Raw genomic sequence first — 16,767 nt, 5'->3', positions numbered from 1 at the left:
GGCCAACTCAACGTGGACAAGTGTCACATTGGTGAGAGCAAAGTCACTCTCCTTGGTCATGTAATTTCAGCAAAAGGAATCGAGGCTGACCCGAACAAGATTCAGGCTCTGGTATCTTTATCATCACCCACCACCGCCAAGCAGCTGGTTTCTTTCCTTCAGAAGGTAAGATACTTAAGCAGGTTCATTCACCTGCTATCTCAAGTGGTCCTTCCCCTACAACAACTCACCCAAAGGGATGTCTTCTCATGGAGTGAAGAGAACGAGCAGCAATTTACTGAGGTGAATCAAATCCTAGCTAAGCTTCCCACTATTTCACCTCCTAAGTGGGACGAGCCATTTTATGTGAACCCTAGTGTGGGAAGTGATACACTCGGAGCAGTGCTAATGCAAAATGACCCCAAAACTTCTTTCATGCACCCTATTTACTTCTCTAGTCGGGTCATGACCCTGTCAGAAAAAGGATTTACCGAAGTAGAACACATGGTTCTGGCACTAATGTTTGCTACCACAAAGTTCCGCTCCTATCTCCTGCCTAGACCCTTTGTAATCCTGACAATGGAGGAGGTTTTCCCATATGTAATGAGACACATGGATGTCTCATCTGGGATCTCAAAGTGGTTAATTAGACTACAAGAGTTTGACTACACCATGCAAGTAGAAAACTCCACCAGGGCCAGTTTAGCAGGAATTCTCACTCATCGCCATAATGAGAAGAAGCTGAAGGTCAACACGGAAGCAAAGGAAGAAACACCAACGATGGAAAGTCCTAAGCTAGAGAGAGCTCACTCTCTTTTCTTTGACGGAGCATACAAGAGAACAGTGGATCAATCTGCAGCAGGCATGGTCATTTTCAATGAACAACAAGAAAGAGTATTCTCCATGGGGCAGTTATTACACTCCCACTCCAACAATGAAGCAGAATATGCAGCCCTAATCCTTGGGTTGGAACAATGTATTTCACAAAGAATTCAACGCCTAAATGCGTTCGACGAAGCTTTGCTTTTGATAAGGCAAATAAATGGCACCTGGGATTGCAAAAATTAGGTTTTACTTGGTCAACTTTGCCAAGTTAAGGACCTCCTAAAAAGGTTTGAAGTAGTGAAACTCTTCCATGTCCCCAGAGCAGAAAATCAAATGGCAAATGCGCTAGCTAAAGAAAGAATACAAGACGTTCCCGTAGGGGCAATCAAATTAAAACAACCCCTCTTCCAAGGTAGTGATGCTATGCCTGATGTCATCAGTTTTCTAGATACAGGAGAATGTCCAGTAGGACACACCAAAGGCCAAAAACAGTGGCTGGTAAGGAAGGCTACTAGGTACCGCCTCATAGACGACCACTTGTATTGTAAGGGAAAAGATCAAATTCTCAGGCGGGTGCCAACCTCCAATGAAATCACAGAGGTAATTTCAAGTTGCCATGGTGAAGTGTTTTAAATGTTTCCAGTATGGTCACTATGCAGATAAGTGCTTAAAGGGTCCTGCTAAGAGCAATGGCCAACCCAATGGCCAATCCAATGGAGTCATTCAAAATTCAAACCAAAGACCCTTCAACAACAACTGTCCCAACGGTGCTACTGTTAACCTCATCGAAGATGCTAATCCCAACGACAATGAAGTGGAGGCTAATTACGGTGAGGGATATGATCCCGAGTATGATCACAATGACAACCCATCTTCAATAGCTATGATTTTATTTCTGCATGGTTGGCACAAAAACTCTCTCTCTTTGTAATTTCTTCACCTCACAAAGTTAAAACTATTTTTAATAATCAACGTTTTAATTGCAAAACCCAAGTCACTGTTGAAGTTTGCACTGGTGAATTTACACAAGCACGTACATTTCTGGTAGCACCATTGCATGGTCTTGATATGATTTTGGGAATGCCATTCCATCATGAATTTGATCCGTTGATGAATTACAAAACATGTATCATGTCTCTCACTCATAATACCCAAAATTTCTCCATCCAAGCAACACTAGCACATCAAAAATCTCCACTTCTTTCTCACACTCAAGCCAAAAGAGCAATTTTGAAAACAAGGAAAAACATATCTGGTGCTGGTAAATCAAATGTCCATTGAAACCGAAACCTCACATAACTCCTCACATGATGCTTTTCTCTCATGATTTAAGAATTGTTTCATGCATGATCTGCTACCTGGAATTTCACCTTCACGCCGAGAAGACCACAAAATAGATATCATACCGGGTAGTGAACCTCCTTGTAGAGCACCTTATCGTGTAAATCCAATAGCACACAAGGAAATACAAACTCAAATCATTCACTTGCTTGATCGAGGACTTACAAGACCAAGTAGTTCACCATACTTCTTGTTAAGAAGAAAAATGGAGCTTTTTGTATGTATATTGACTACAAAGCTTTAAATAAGATCACCATCAAGAATAGGTTCTCGATTCTTAGAGTGGATGATCTATTAGACAAACTGAAAGGGGCAAACATCTTTAGCAAAATTGAACTGAAATAAGGGTATCACCAAGTCAAAATGTTTGACCAAGATGTCTACAAAACTACTTTTAAAACACAAACGGGACATTATGAACTTCTTGTCATGCCATTTGGTCTAACGAATGCACCAGCCACTTTCATACGCATGATGAGCAGAATTTTCATTACCATCAAGATTTTGTGATTGTATTCTTTTACAACATTCTTGTATTCAATAAATCAGAACAAGAACATAAAGACCAGTTAAAACATGTATTTGAACTGCTTGCACACAATCACTTGCATCTGAATCTTGAAAAGAGTGCATTTTTCTCATCTGAAATTGTATATTTGGGACACATTGTATCGGGCAAGGGAATACATGTAGAGCCTAAGAAAATTGAAGCCACTCAATCATGGCCTAGACCCAAAAATTTGCATGACCTTCGTTCTTTTATTGGTCTATGCAATTATTACAAGAAGTTTGTACGTAACTTTGCTTACAAATATCATTACCTCGCCCTCCTGTTAAAGAAAAAATATCCTTATATATGGTCTAATTTGCAATAAAGTTCCTTTAATGCACTCAAGAATGCTTTGATAAATGCACCAGTACTGCAATGGTTGATTTTGATAGACCATTCTTTGTCGTAGTCTCTGATGCTAGTGAAAAAGATATCGGTGCAGTCCTTATGCAAGATAACCATCCACTCGCATTTGAAGTTCGTAAGTTTAAACCGTTTGACGCAAAATCTAGTACATATGACAAAGAGTTGATTGCTATTGTACATGCTTTGAAAATTTGGAAACACTATTTAATTTTTGCTGATTTAATCATCAAAACCGATCAACAAAGTATCAGTATTTACTATCTCAACCCTAATAGATGATAGACATATTAAGTGGACTTCCTTCATTCAAAGATTCAACCCAACATTCAATACCAACCTGGTAAGAAAAATGTTGTAGCTGATGCTTTGAGTCGAAGACCCTCTCTTAATAATCTATCAACCATTATTGGTACTTCATTTGATTCAATGTGTGACACTTATGCACAAGATGATGACTTCAAAACCACATGGCTGCATATGATTGAGAATTCTGTGCACACAGTTTTGGAATACACTATTCAATAAAACTTTCTTTATTTCAAACAAAAACCGTGTGTAGCTAAACCTTTTTGTACATTAATCATTAAAGAGTTGCACAAACCACCCTATGCTGGACATAGAGGATTTGCTGCTACTTTTCAAAACTTATGTCGTGATTTCTACTGGCCTACTATGAAAAATGATGTTCAACAGCATGTTTTAACTTGTTTGATTTGTCAAAAGGTCAAAGCAGTAATAGATAAGAAATTGAGACTTTTCAACCTTTCCCTATTCCTAAAAAACCTTGGGAACACATTTTAATGGATTTTGTTACTGGATTGCCACTCCCTGCTCACAAGCATGATATGATTTGGACTATAATTGACCGTTTTTCTAAACAAGCATACTTCATTCCTTGTAAGAAAACACTCACAGCATATCAAGCTCCACTTCTATTTCCTAAAGCTGTATTTCCATATCATGGTTTGCCTAAAGTTATAATATTTGACCGAGATTTCAAATTTTGTAGTGCTTTTTGGACTACTGTTTTTGAAAATCTTGGAACTACACTTGATTTTACTTTTGCATTCCATCTTGAATCTAATGGTCAAACCAAAGTCACTAATCACACTATCATTGACTTGTTAAAAGCTTATCTTTCTTCTCAACCCAAGAAATGGGATGATTACCTATATATTCTACAATTTGCATATAACAACACCACTCACACTGCCACATATAAATCTCCATTTAAAATTGTGTATGGTCATTCTCAGCCTACTCATGCTTCACGTCTTTCTAATGGTGTGCCTGTCGCTGATGTATTTACCGCCAATTTTCATGATATTTATTCAAGTGTGCATTATTCCATTAAACACTCACACTAACTTGACACTAAGCATGCTAACAAGCACTACAAAGCACACCAGTTTAAAGAAGGTGATTATGTTATGATTTGCATTGAAAAAGGAAGGATCAAAAGTGTTGATACTAATGTTTTTGTTAAACTTGCTCCTTGTTTTTAGGGCTCATTTAAAATTTATGCTATGATCAATGATGCTTCATTTCGTTTAGACTTACCTTCACATTGGCACATTCACAACGCATTCCACATTGTTTTTTAAGACCTTTTAGAGGACCCCTACCTACACATCACATTTATGAGGATCCACCTTCACTTGTGGACCAAGAAGAACAACCATCCTTGCACAAATAGTTGATCACAAGACCACCACCACACGCACTAGCATGGTTTATAACCGCTATCTTTTGACCTTTAAAGGCCACCCTAGAGAGGATGCCAAATGGATGTCTGAAATTTTTTTTGCAACTTCCCAGACCTTTCCACACTTTCCATCACTCATGGTCCAGTTGATACTTTAGTGAGGACAGTTGCTATCCCTAGTGGGAGGAATGTTACGAAATTGGGTACCCTCCTGTTGCATGTGGTTAACGGCAATTGGGATAGCTGGATTAATGGTTAATTATGTGCTATCTATTTGATTTTTACTAACATGAGTGCATGATGATTTGTAGATTGGAATTCTAGGAGTTGACGAGGAGGCGCCAACAAATAATAATCTTCTCGGTAATTTTTATTCTTCCACAATATTTTAGATCTTTCATCATTAAGCCACTACGACTGTTTTGTAAATAGGATAGTGAGAACTCACCCTAAGAGGGGCATGCAATAAGCAATGTGTTCCACTTATAACTAAAGTGTAAGCACCAACAATAATACCAAACTCCATAAAAGGTGCCGTGGAGCTTGGGGCTGCAATCTTCAGGCCTTTCTTGTGTAAATGCCCTAAATTTTTCCTTCCCTCTCTCTTATGCTATGCTATGTTACTTTGTGTACTCCATGATTATGTCTACATGTCTTACAATGCCTCTTACACTCTTTCCTTGTCAATCTATTCTTTTGTGTGTGTGTGTGTGTGTGCGTGCTATCATAGTCTAGGTGTGTGTGAGTACTTGGAAATTGGAAGGGATGGTGAAAGGTTGGCAGGGAAGTGTGTAGGCAAGATTGGGAATTGGAAACCGTTCTCCCCATCTTCCTTCCAACAATATACCTGCTTGTGCCATCTGCTATGGTCGACATAGTTTAGCTACACCAATGTGTCTATGCAAGGCCGTGAAATGTGGTGCTAACATGCTTATTGAAAGGGATGCATTAAGTACTACTATGTTGTGCAAGAGGTGGCTACTGAACGGATTGTTTAATGGTTTTTGATGGCGAGGTTTTATCTAAAATTGCTTTTTCCAAACAAAAGTCATTGAAGAGAATCGCCCATTCTTTGATGGTTGGTTTAGTGAGTATCATTGGCTGGTTGGTGATTTGGCTTGGCTTGGATTTGGGTACCCACTTGAAGATTTGTCTTGTAGACTATGGAGATGGTTGGTATTTTGATTGTTTTGATCTCCATTGCCAAGTTGACTCTTTGGCAATTGTTGAATTCTTTGATTGGAATTCGGGAATCCATTCGTACTTTGGAAAACTTTTGAAACCATTGAGTTGCTTTTTGGATTTTATCCACCATTTTGGCTTGGTTGGAGGGGTTTGGATCTTTGGAAGCTTGGCTTGGCTGATTCAGCAATTGGATTCAAAAGTATTGCTTTGAGTATCCATAGTTGTTGTAGTATGGTTTCTAGGATGGACTTCTTGACCCAAATTTTCTTGACATTTCTCCCACATCTGCTTATCGATTATTGCGGTTGGATGGAGGGCTTTGGCTCTTCAGGATTTGATTGTTCAGACTAAGTTTGTACATTCCAAGAGTAATCTGTTTGTGGCAATGGTGTAACAGAAGCTGTACCCTTGAGGTTGTAGTTGAGAGTTTCATCCTACCAGTTTGGAATTGCTCTGTAAGTGCGCATCCATGAAAATCCCAAGATAATTTCCTCATTGAGATTTGTATCTGCCACGATGTGGCATTGATGTGGGCAGTCACTATCATTGATTTGATGGAGACATTGCCTTGTCCCAAACTGACCATTGTTCTTTGTTAGTGGCCCTTAGGTCAATCTTCCATCAGGGAGTTGGACATTGATGCGCATATCCATACCTCCAAGTCAACTCTGCTCACTTTGGATTGCTTCGATAGGAGGAGAAGGGGCTTCTACTTGTTGTACTGGAGCTGGATTTTGTCATCCTTTGTGCTTTAAAAACCGCAGGCTGGCTTCCTCTTTTGCATTTATTCTCAAGTTGTTGTTGATCCCTCTCCGATAAAGATTGTTTTCACTGATTATGTAGTTTTTTGCTTCTCTTTGGATTGATCCTAGTCTGGATTTGCTCAACTTTATTGACAAGACCCCATGTTTAATGTAATCCACTATGTATTTCCCCCACTTATGTGCTTCTATTATCTTGAACAGTGTAGCATGTTTGATTGGCTTTAGGATGACTAAGTTTCACATGAACTAAAATAATCATGGACACTTTTTTGCATATGAGGTCAATATATGCCAAGTCTCATCAGCCTCTAATACGTTTGCATTTTGCATTGTGAAATCCTATTGTTTGTACATGAGCTTGTCTCAAGTACAAATCTTTCTTGGATGGCTCTATACATAGCCTAAGTATTTTGTTTTTTCCCTGCTTGTATAGTCGCCCGGCTAGAAGCACTAAAGAGTGTGTTTTCTCTATGACTGATGGCTGCCTTTCAAGCTGTAGAGAATTGTTAAGCAATGGTATCACATGTTCACTCCACCTCGGCACCATCTGGATGTTGAAAAGATACAAATCTGATAAGTCATCGTCAACCCTTAGAGGCGCTACTCCATGGATCAATTGCGCTAAATGGTTTTCCCTCTGATGAGTAGTCCCTTTCTCGACTACTACCATGAAATCAAACTCAAGAAATATAATGAATCATCAATGGTTTGTTCACTAAGTACAAAAGAGCCCAATGATCCACAAAGAGCACAATTTTTTTTGGGAGGAGGTAATGTCTAAACTTTTTGACGCCATAGATCATCCCTAATCTTTCCCTCTTCGTGGTTGTGTAATTATGCTCCGTACTATTGAGTTGTCTACTGAGTAATAGATTGGAAAATTCATATTTTTCTCTCCAAGTTTTGATAAGATGTATCCGGTTGCGTAGCCCGACGCATCTACATGGACATGGAAGATCTTGTTCCAATCAGGAGTTTTCAAAATTGGAGCAGAAATCAACCTCTACTTCAACTGTTGAAACGCTTTCTCACATTCTTCATTCCACTTGAATTTTGTGATGAGAGCATAAAGAGGTTTTTGCAAAATTATATATATGTATATAAAATCATCGATTATATCCACAATGGCCCATAAAGGCTTGCATCTCTCTAACTTTGGTGGGTCTTGAAAGAGAAACAATCACCTGCATCTTCTCGATCTGTGGAAATACCATTTTTCAACAATATGCCCCAAAACCTTACCTTGTCTTACCATGAAGATACATTTTTTTTGGATTTAAGCAAATGCAATAAGTTCTGTACTTCTCAAAAATCTTTTTCACATGTTCTACATGTTTGTCTCTGTGTAGAGAATGCATACACAAATCATCCTATAAATCTCTAAGAATTGTATTAGATACTCCTTGAAGGAGTGACTCATTAGCCTCTAGAATGTGGCAGGTGCATTGGTTAACCCAAAGGGCATCACTTGATAAGTAAATATGTCCCATTCAATGGCAAATGCCGTTTTGTGTTGATCCTCCAGATTTATTGTGAGCTAGTTGTAGCATGAAAAGCCATCGAGAAAGCTATAATCTTCCTTGGTCACGATTCTCTCAATCACATGATCTGTGATAGGTAAGGAATAGTTGTCTGAGATCGTAGCATCATTTACCTTCTTGAGATTTACACACACCCGTAATTTACCATTCTTTTTGGGTTTAACCATGATTGGCGACACCCACTCCGTGTATTTGATCTTGTAGATAAACTCCACCTCTTTAATCTTATCTATCTCTTTCTTGATTTTCTTGGCAAATATTTCATTATAAGTATAGAAATGTTGTCTATGTGTCTTAGCATCACTCTTAAGGGGTACAATACGTTGACATATGCTCGGATCGACTCCCTTAATATCTCTATATTGATTGAGAGTAGCTATCAAAACCTGATTTTTCTCTTCCGTGAGATCCGTGGCTATGTAGTTTTGTCTCAGTTCTTCTCCTGGTTCCGCTAGGTCAATTCTCTTTGCATTCTCAAGTCCATCATATGATTTTCTCGGCTCTATAAGTTCTCTCATTGGTTGCTCAATCACAATACGTCAGTCTTAAATGATGTACTTCCTGTAGTGAGAGGGTGACCAAAAAGTTGTTAATTGCAATGATTTTAGAGTTTTTTTTCTCGGATAGAGTCATCTGCTCCCAAGAGTATGAGATACCGTGTTTTAGTCATCTATCCAATTACAAAGCTTTTTTGGAAAAATCATAATGGTATTGGAGGGCACCCTCTGGTCCATCTGCCAACAGTGGCTGATGCTCTTAGTTAAATTTTTGAGATCTACTCTCTTGTTTTTACCAAGCTAAAGCGAGTTTTTGGAATCTCTCAAGGGAAAATGTGAGCATGATGAGACATACTCCAAAGTGTTAAGCCATGTGCAAATGCGGGATCCTTCCTCGATTCTTCTCACTTCAATGCTGGTACTGCGTCTTTAACCTCCATACTCAGTTCTTCTCTTTCAAGTGATGAGCTACAGAGATGGAAGATTTTTTTCTATAGATGATGGGTACCTACTCCACAAGGGGAGAGTGTGTGTACTAAGGATTACAATTTGGTGCCAAATTCTTTATGAATTTCACAACAGTTTAAGTGCAAGGCATCTGAGCATTAAGAAGAATTATGCTCTCATACAATGATAGTTTTATTGGCCAGGTTTACATGGCTATGTTCAAGACTATGTTTTGCATTGACAAAAATGTTAGGTAAATAAAGCAGAGCATCTAAAGACAGGAGGTCTCTTGCATCCATTGGAGATTCCTAATGCTAAATGTGAAAGTATCTCTATGGATTTCATTGTGGGTTTATCAATCTTTGTACAAGGTCATGAAATGCATTTCTTTTGTGGGTTGGGGAGAGAAGGGTTGCAAAATGACCCCCTTTATAATGTTCGAGGTTGCATGAGCATACATTAGTCCTATGGAGTAAGTATTATTTGATTTTGAATGCAATATTTGTTTTTTTTATTGTCTACAATGGTGCCCAATGATACATTGTAGAAAATGTCATCTAGTCGAGATGTTGGCCAAGGGCAATGTGTCGTTGATGGAGGCATATATTGAGCATAGTATTATAGTAACATTAGAGTATGGGATCATATCTAGTATTTCAAAATTACTAGTGAAGGGCTGTATTGAGCTTGGAAAAGAAGATGGAGGCTGAGAGCACCACAATGAAGAAGCTACACTCACATGCCACACGGGATTGTGGCATGTCTCTGGGTGAGGCAATGCAGGCTTATTGATAAGAGCACTTTGGCAAGGGGTTTGTGCAGTGGAAGCCAACCATACGAGACACACACAGTGCAAAGGATGAACCACATTTGCATGTACTGTTTGATTCTTTCTATACAGGTATTGAACTATAGAGTTTCATTAGGATGTATGATTCAAATTGTGTGTTTTGAATGATGGAGTTATTCCTCTTGTAATTTGTAGTTTGTGGTTGGGCACCCTTAAGAAAGGTCTTTGTACTCCATACCCTGAGCATCCCAATGATGTGTGGGTGGATTCTGAGAGAGAGGAGAGTGAAATCTATTCCAACAATTAGAGAGAAAAGCTCCGTGGTAAGGATACATGGAGAGACTGTCCATGGTTCTTACACTATGTGGATGGCGGGTTCATTGAAAACGAAGCCAAAGAATACAACGGTAAGTTATGTTTTTCTTGTGCAACTAACGTGGTTTGGTTTGGTATAGTGTCCTCATTATTTCTTTGGACTTGCAACATTACACAAGAAGGTTAGGGGAAAGGTTGAAAGCGTAAGTGTCATCATCAATCAGCCTCCTGTGATGCCATTTTCCCTAGCACGGCCAGGCCCAAAAACTGCAATTGGCAGACCTACACAAGGTAAGAAGAGAGGATGAATAGTCATCAAAGAATTTGAGGAGTTTTCAAAAGATATTTAGAGTGAAAGGAGCAAGCAACAAGGTGGCGCATCAAATTATGAGCATGGTGACTCCGAGCGACACTCAAAATTAGAGAATTTTTTAGAAGATCTTGAGAGTGAAAGGAGTTTCCAGAAGAGTTTCAGAGTGAAAGGAGCGAGCAGCAAGATGGGGGGCCAGATTATGAGCAGGGTGACTCCAAGCGACACTCAAAATCACGAAGGCCTAGTCCATATCTTGGTTCAAGATCCCGAGGTTTGATGCAAACCATATCTATCGCTATTGGGCAAAGCGAGGGCAGCCACCCACTTTTACCAAGACCACTCAAACCACTTGCTTCCTTTCCACTAGGTAAAAAATGCAACCACAAACTTTCATCAACATTGAGCAAGATTGCAAATTGTTTTTGGCACGTGTTCAACCGCAGTAGTGGCTTCCTAGTGGTCTAGTATCGACTCTTCATGTGGGCAAGGTATCACATTCAGCACAGTCACATCCATCTCCATCGCCTTTACCATGTCATCAAGAGTCGACCCTGCTGTTTGATCCACCCCCAAGTATACCACCATCTATAATTCTAGATTGGCCAAGCCATGGCCAACCACTCTATAGGCCACTATTTCTCTCACTACCTATGGCCCCCCCACCTGCAGCTCGACCCCAATAGCACAATTTCCACAAGAACTACAGCCACCAGGAACTTGAAACCCAATTTGTATTTATTACTTCATACATTGAGCTTATTTTCTATGTAATGGCACATCAAAAATTGTTGTAATCCCAATGATTTAATTTTTCATGAGGATTGTGTTCTGTGGCATTGTTTCAACACTCGCAAGCAGCTGCGGGGAGGTCTTCGGGTGTTCAGTGGTTGATCGATGGCACGTTGCTTGACAATGTTTACACGGGGGGGGGGGGGGGGGGGGTGGCAACACAGCCCCCTCTCCTTTTATTGAGGGTAAAGTCACCCTAATGGGGGGAGTAGTAGCACTCAATGCTAGTGGCTTGATGATTGAAGTCTCATAAGTTGTAGGTTGTGTAATTTTTTTTTTGCCAAACTCACAATAGTGAGTATATATATTTATTTAGAAACCAAAAAAGTTACAATGAAAGCCATGCTCCACCCGAGTCATGGAATTAGCCAACCACATAACCTCTTAATGCATCTCGCCCATAGCTACTACCAAATAATCAGTCGATAAAGGGGGCCACCTTGTAACCGTCAACAACAAAAGTGGAACCATGACTGGATTGGAATTGCCACCAAGGAGATAGCCTTGTCATAGCACACCCCTTGACCACCAAGCCAGTGCAATGGAAGATACTATCGAGAGACAAGACAACAACTAAAGTCACCATTTCCTCTTCCATTTAAGTAGACTAACAATGCAAATTGTGTTACCCAAAACATTCACCATATGGCTGACGAGGTCAGGCTTAAGGTTCTGAGCATCACCTGCTAATGCCTTAGGCTTACCAGAATTATTGGTCGTTCGAGACTCTACTACAAAATTGTCAAGCATCTTTGTTTTAACTTGTATTTCATCAATCAGATCTGTCAGGCTTTCATTCTCTACAAGTTGCCTCTCTATAGCCCAGGATATACACAGCACTTGAATCCACTAGATTTCACCTTCAAAACTCTCTTAAGGAAAATCTACACACTCACAAGCAAACCACCGTTTGCAAGAAACTTGACGCACACATGCATTGACTGATCATCACACTACACTCACATTCCACAGTTGCTCGTGTCGACCCTCTCAACACACATGCCCATGCTTTGAATCACTCTCTCCATAGATAAGAAACCGCCGGTTGGGGTGGGCACACACTTTCACAAGCCAACACCACTGGAAAAAGATGAGAGTAGGATAAAGAGATGGGAGGGAGAACCAAAACCAACACCGGGCAATGCACGCTTCAATTCATAACAAAAAAAATCTCTTTGCATGGGAATGAGCACCAAAGCATGGTTGGCTTGGAAAAACAGAACACACCCATGCTCGAATCTGCAAAAAAACCTTTATGGGGTAAGCCCTTGTTATCTCCTTGTGGCTCCATTGGCTTCACCTATGAACTCGGCTCCATGGGCACACTCCTCCGCGGGAATGGCCTCCCAAAAAACTCCCTTTTGGACCCTCCAAAAAGACTACCAAGAGCCACCCAAAATAAAGCAAAAAATATTTTTCTATCCAAATCCACATCCGGTTTTAGCATCTTGAGTTTGATTGGATCCTCAGACACTTGATTTAGCAAGCCTTCAACCCTCTCTCTCCCTGCTTGCATTGAAGGGGGGGGGGGGGGGGGGGGGGGGGGGGGGGGGGGCACTAGCGCCAACGGTAGTGCCCTGCACCACATTACCTTCAAAATATTTGGCCGGCCCATGGTCGTGTGAACCTAGCCCCATTGGGTGCTACTACCATGTCATCACCTGTGCACACTGCCGAACAACAATTGAGAATCTCCGTCTGAGTGCCACACCACCAGTGCGCCCAAAATTGCCACCCGTGCACCCGGAGCCACGCCTGCATAGCGCCCACTCTTGAGGATGCCATAGACCACGAGCTCTCCAAGCTCTCTCCTAATTTAAATACCAAGTGTTGGCCACGCTCTACATCAAATACCCCAATTTACAACCCTTTTGACTCGCATGTGGGACAAAATATTTGCCACATGGGACTACCAGGGACCTCAGCCTCCTTGGGCTTCGGAAAAGCTCACAAACTCTTTAGAAAATCTATATTTTTTGAGAACTTTTTCCCTTGTTTTGTAGCTTTGCCACTTGGTGCCTTCCAACCTTATCGCCAAGTCGTGAAGCCCCATTGAAAGCCCATGTTGTTGACTTCAAGCTCATTGATCCTTGCTATATTCGCCGCAAATTGAGGTAGATAAAATTGGGAAAAACACCGGCCCACTCTCCCCACCACTAACTGTATTCAAATTCCACTTGGTGTATCTTGCTACTTGGGACTCTGATTGGCAAGATGCGACTTCTTGCTTACTTCACATGATATAGAACACCCTATGGAACCTGGTCAAAGCTAAAAAATTCTTCCAGATGGAATGACTACCAAAGCAGTTTAGTGGGCACATAACTGACCTCAGTAAATCCTGACCATAACTTTCCCTCTACAACTCCGATCAGTGAACCGAGAAGACCAACATGCTCCATAACTCAAGTTGTACATGTTCGCCTGCTCACCCATCTCTGGCCACCTATCCCCATTTGCCTTGACCATCGGGGATCTACAAGCCTTCTAACTTTGGAATGGCATATCTTTCACAATGTGGCTTCGTTTGAGGAGCCGTCTGGACCAGCTTGTAAAGCAACTCAAACACCACATTCTACAACACCAACTCAGCATCTTGGGCACTTTGAATTGCCATCCGAATTGGCCCATATTAGAGCACTTTTGGCCTTAAAAACTGCATTAGGCATACATACGTTGGCACCTACTAACCTAGGGCCTTTATATTGCTTTAACTTTCCAGCTCTCACCTGATTGCAGCCTTAGCACTACATAGAACCACTCCCAATACATACCAACTTGCACTAAAAAATCTGCACACACAAACATACTCTCTGTACACCACAAAACATGCCACCATATGTACAAAACATGTCCCTGAGCCACACACCACTCCTGGTCAAGCGGGTTGCCCAACCCCCTGCTTTACAACATGGCTACCACCTAGGTCAAACAGTTGGCATTGATTAGGTCCATCTACCTATATCAGGCTCATAGTGCTGCACCAAGGCATATAGCCAACCACACACCCAAAATGCCAATAACACATCCTCATTGCTCCAAGCACCCATTTGCAAACTGCTCACTTCAAACAAGGCACCACCAAGCATACCATCATTGCCATCAGACCTACATCACTAGCATTATACATACCATGCATACCTGCCCCATCCTCCCAACCGTGTAAAGCAAGAACCTCCTCAAGAAAATCTTGTACCTACTCAACAGCCCACTGCACATCTACTTTTACTAGCATACCTTTTAACCACCACACACAAACCTCCTTCAAAGTCCGAGACAAAACCTGGAAACCTGCATCACCTATCATAAAGCACACTTGCTGCAGTGGAGATCCTCCATCTTTGGCTCCATGCTTTCCTCTTCACCAGCCATGCACTCAATTCCAGTATCATCGAGCTCTCCCTTCAAGGTCTATCAACACCACCTACTACCTGTCGGCTGTAATTACCTACTCTTCAACCACCTCTTCTGCCGCTGCATCATGCTCTCTCAAGGAGGAGAGAAAATCATTCTCTACCACCTCATCTTGATCCTCATCCATAAGCAAGGCCACTTGCTATTCTTGGAAAAACACTGTACCTATTGCACCACCATGGCACACTCCATTGCAACCTTAATCAGCATGGCCATTAGCATGGCACCGCACATCACCTTCACCTGCATATTATCACCTGTGGGCTCGTGTTCCTCCATTTGACCTCCATCGAACATAATGATTTTCAATATATCTTGCTCCTTGCACATATTCACTAAATCTTTGCTCACATGCAAGAGATAAAACTCATCATACCTGGACTGAGATGATCTCCTAGCTCGTATTGGTGTTCATAGAGCTGCTATCACTTTCTCTGTCTCAATCTTGGGAATCTCCTCTAGCTTCACAGCTTCAACCTCGTGTGCAAAGCGTATCCTTTGACCTTTACCACACTTCAATCAACAATCACACCTTGACTTGGCAGCACATTCTTTGCGTGATCTAGAACCACCTGCACATCCTCTACAACTAAAGCCGCTCTAGCCGGCATCCTTGGCATAGGAACCATCCTGTCTCTTTGTAGCCATAGAACTCTCGATTCCTCTCACACATGCACTTCTCTTTGTCCCAATCTTGGACCGCATCAACTTGCTTTGGCAACAAAACACCTGGAAAAATCTACCTAGCTTCACACTTCTTTATAATTGTCTTGGTCCACCCTTTTGCTAGAGCTATCGCTTCTTTATACGACACCGGGCCATCTTTTTCAACCTTGTCTCACACTTTTTCACGTACCAAAAACTTGCTAAACTTTAAAAACCTGACATTTTGTGCAGCAATTACCTTAATCAACTTTCCCCAAAGGGATTCAAACTCCCACTTGAATTCTTGAAAATACCTTCCAAGCTTTGCTTCAGTCCGTCGTCCAGCTTACGCTTCACTTCATCCAGCTGCACATCCGCAACAAACCTACGTCACAAAGCCACTTTTAAAGCTTCATAGTTTGCCTTTTCTTCTTCTTGTAGGCAATTAAACCATAGCCTTTCTTTTCCATGAACCAAGAGTGGGAGCACCTGCATCAGATCGTCTTCTCTCAAAACTCTACTCTCCAACAGAAATAAACCATAGTCTTGAAGCTAGGTTTTTGCATCTTTGAACACAATGAAAATCGAAAAACTTGTCCATGCCATCCCTAGAAACATTTGTTCTTCAAAGGCTGCACCTTTGGCATCACAAAATCCACTACTTTGACTTCAAACAGGAGCACTAGGGGCTCCTCAGTGGGGGCACCAGAAGATGGACAAGGGGAAAGGAGGAACACACTTGACAGACAAACATATTGCCTCTCTATAGCCTAGGATATACACAACACCCCAATCCACCAGAGTTCACATTTGAAACTCTACACACTCATAAGCAAATCACTTTTTGCGCACTGTTGAACCAAGGGTCAACAATATAGCATAACTCAATTCTCGTACCAAAGCCTTATTCTTTGAGAATTATGAAATGATGCGGATTATGGTTAAAAACATTATTTGTAATGAGCAGCTATTCTAGTTGCAAGAGGTGAGGTGCAATGGCACTTCTAGATTGTAAATACAAAGCCAATTGAACCTTTGAACTCTATTTTGTTTTAACCTATGGTAGCCTTAGTATATAAGGTACCTAGGTCATTTTGTAAAAGAACTTTATCATAATCAAAGTTTTGAGTTGTTGTCGACTGTGTATGAGAGAGAAAGAGAGAGAAAGAGGTGAGCTTCATCCTGACGCTATTTCCTGCTTGCTCATCGTATTGGATATTCATCTACACCGTCGCGATAAGCTCAGAGAGAGCTATGCAACAACGTCAAGCATTCCTCACGAAACCGAGCACAAACGCTAA

This window comes from Adiantum capillus-veneris, chromosome 8 (assembly GCF_014529385.1).
Source record: "Adiantum capillus-veneris isolate H3 chromosome 8, ASM1452938v2, whole genome shotgun sequence".
NCBI classification, from domain to species: Eukaryota; Viridiplantae; Streptophyta; class Polypodiopsida; order Polypodiales; family Pteridaceae; genus Adiantum; species Adiantum capillus-veneris.
This window is presented reverse-complemented; position numbering follows the sequence as displayed.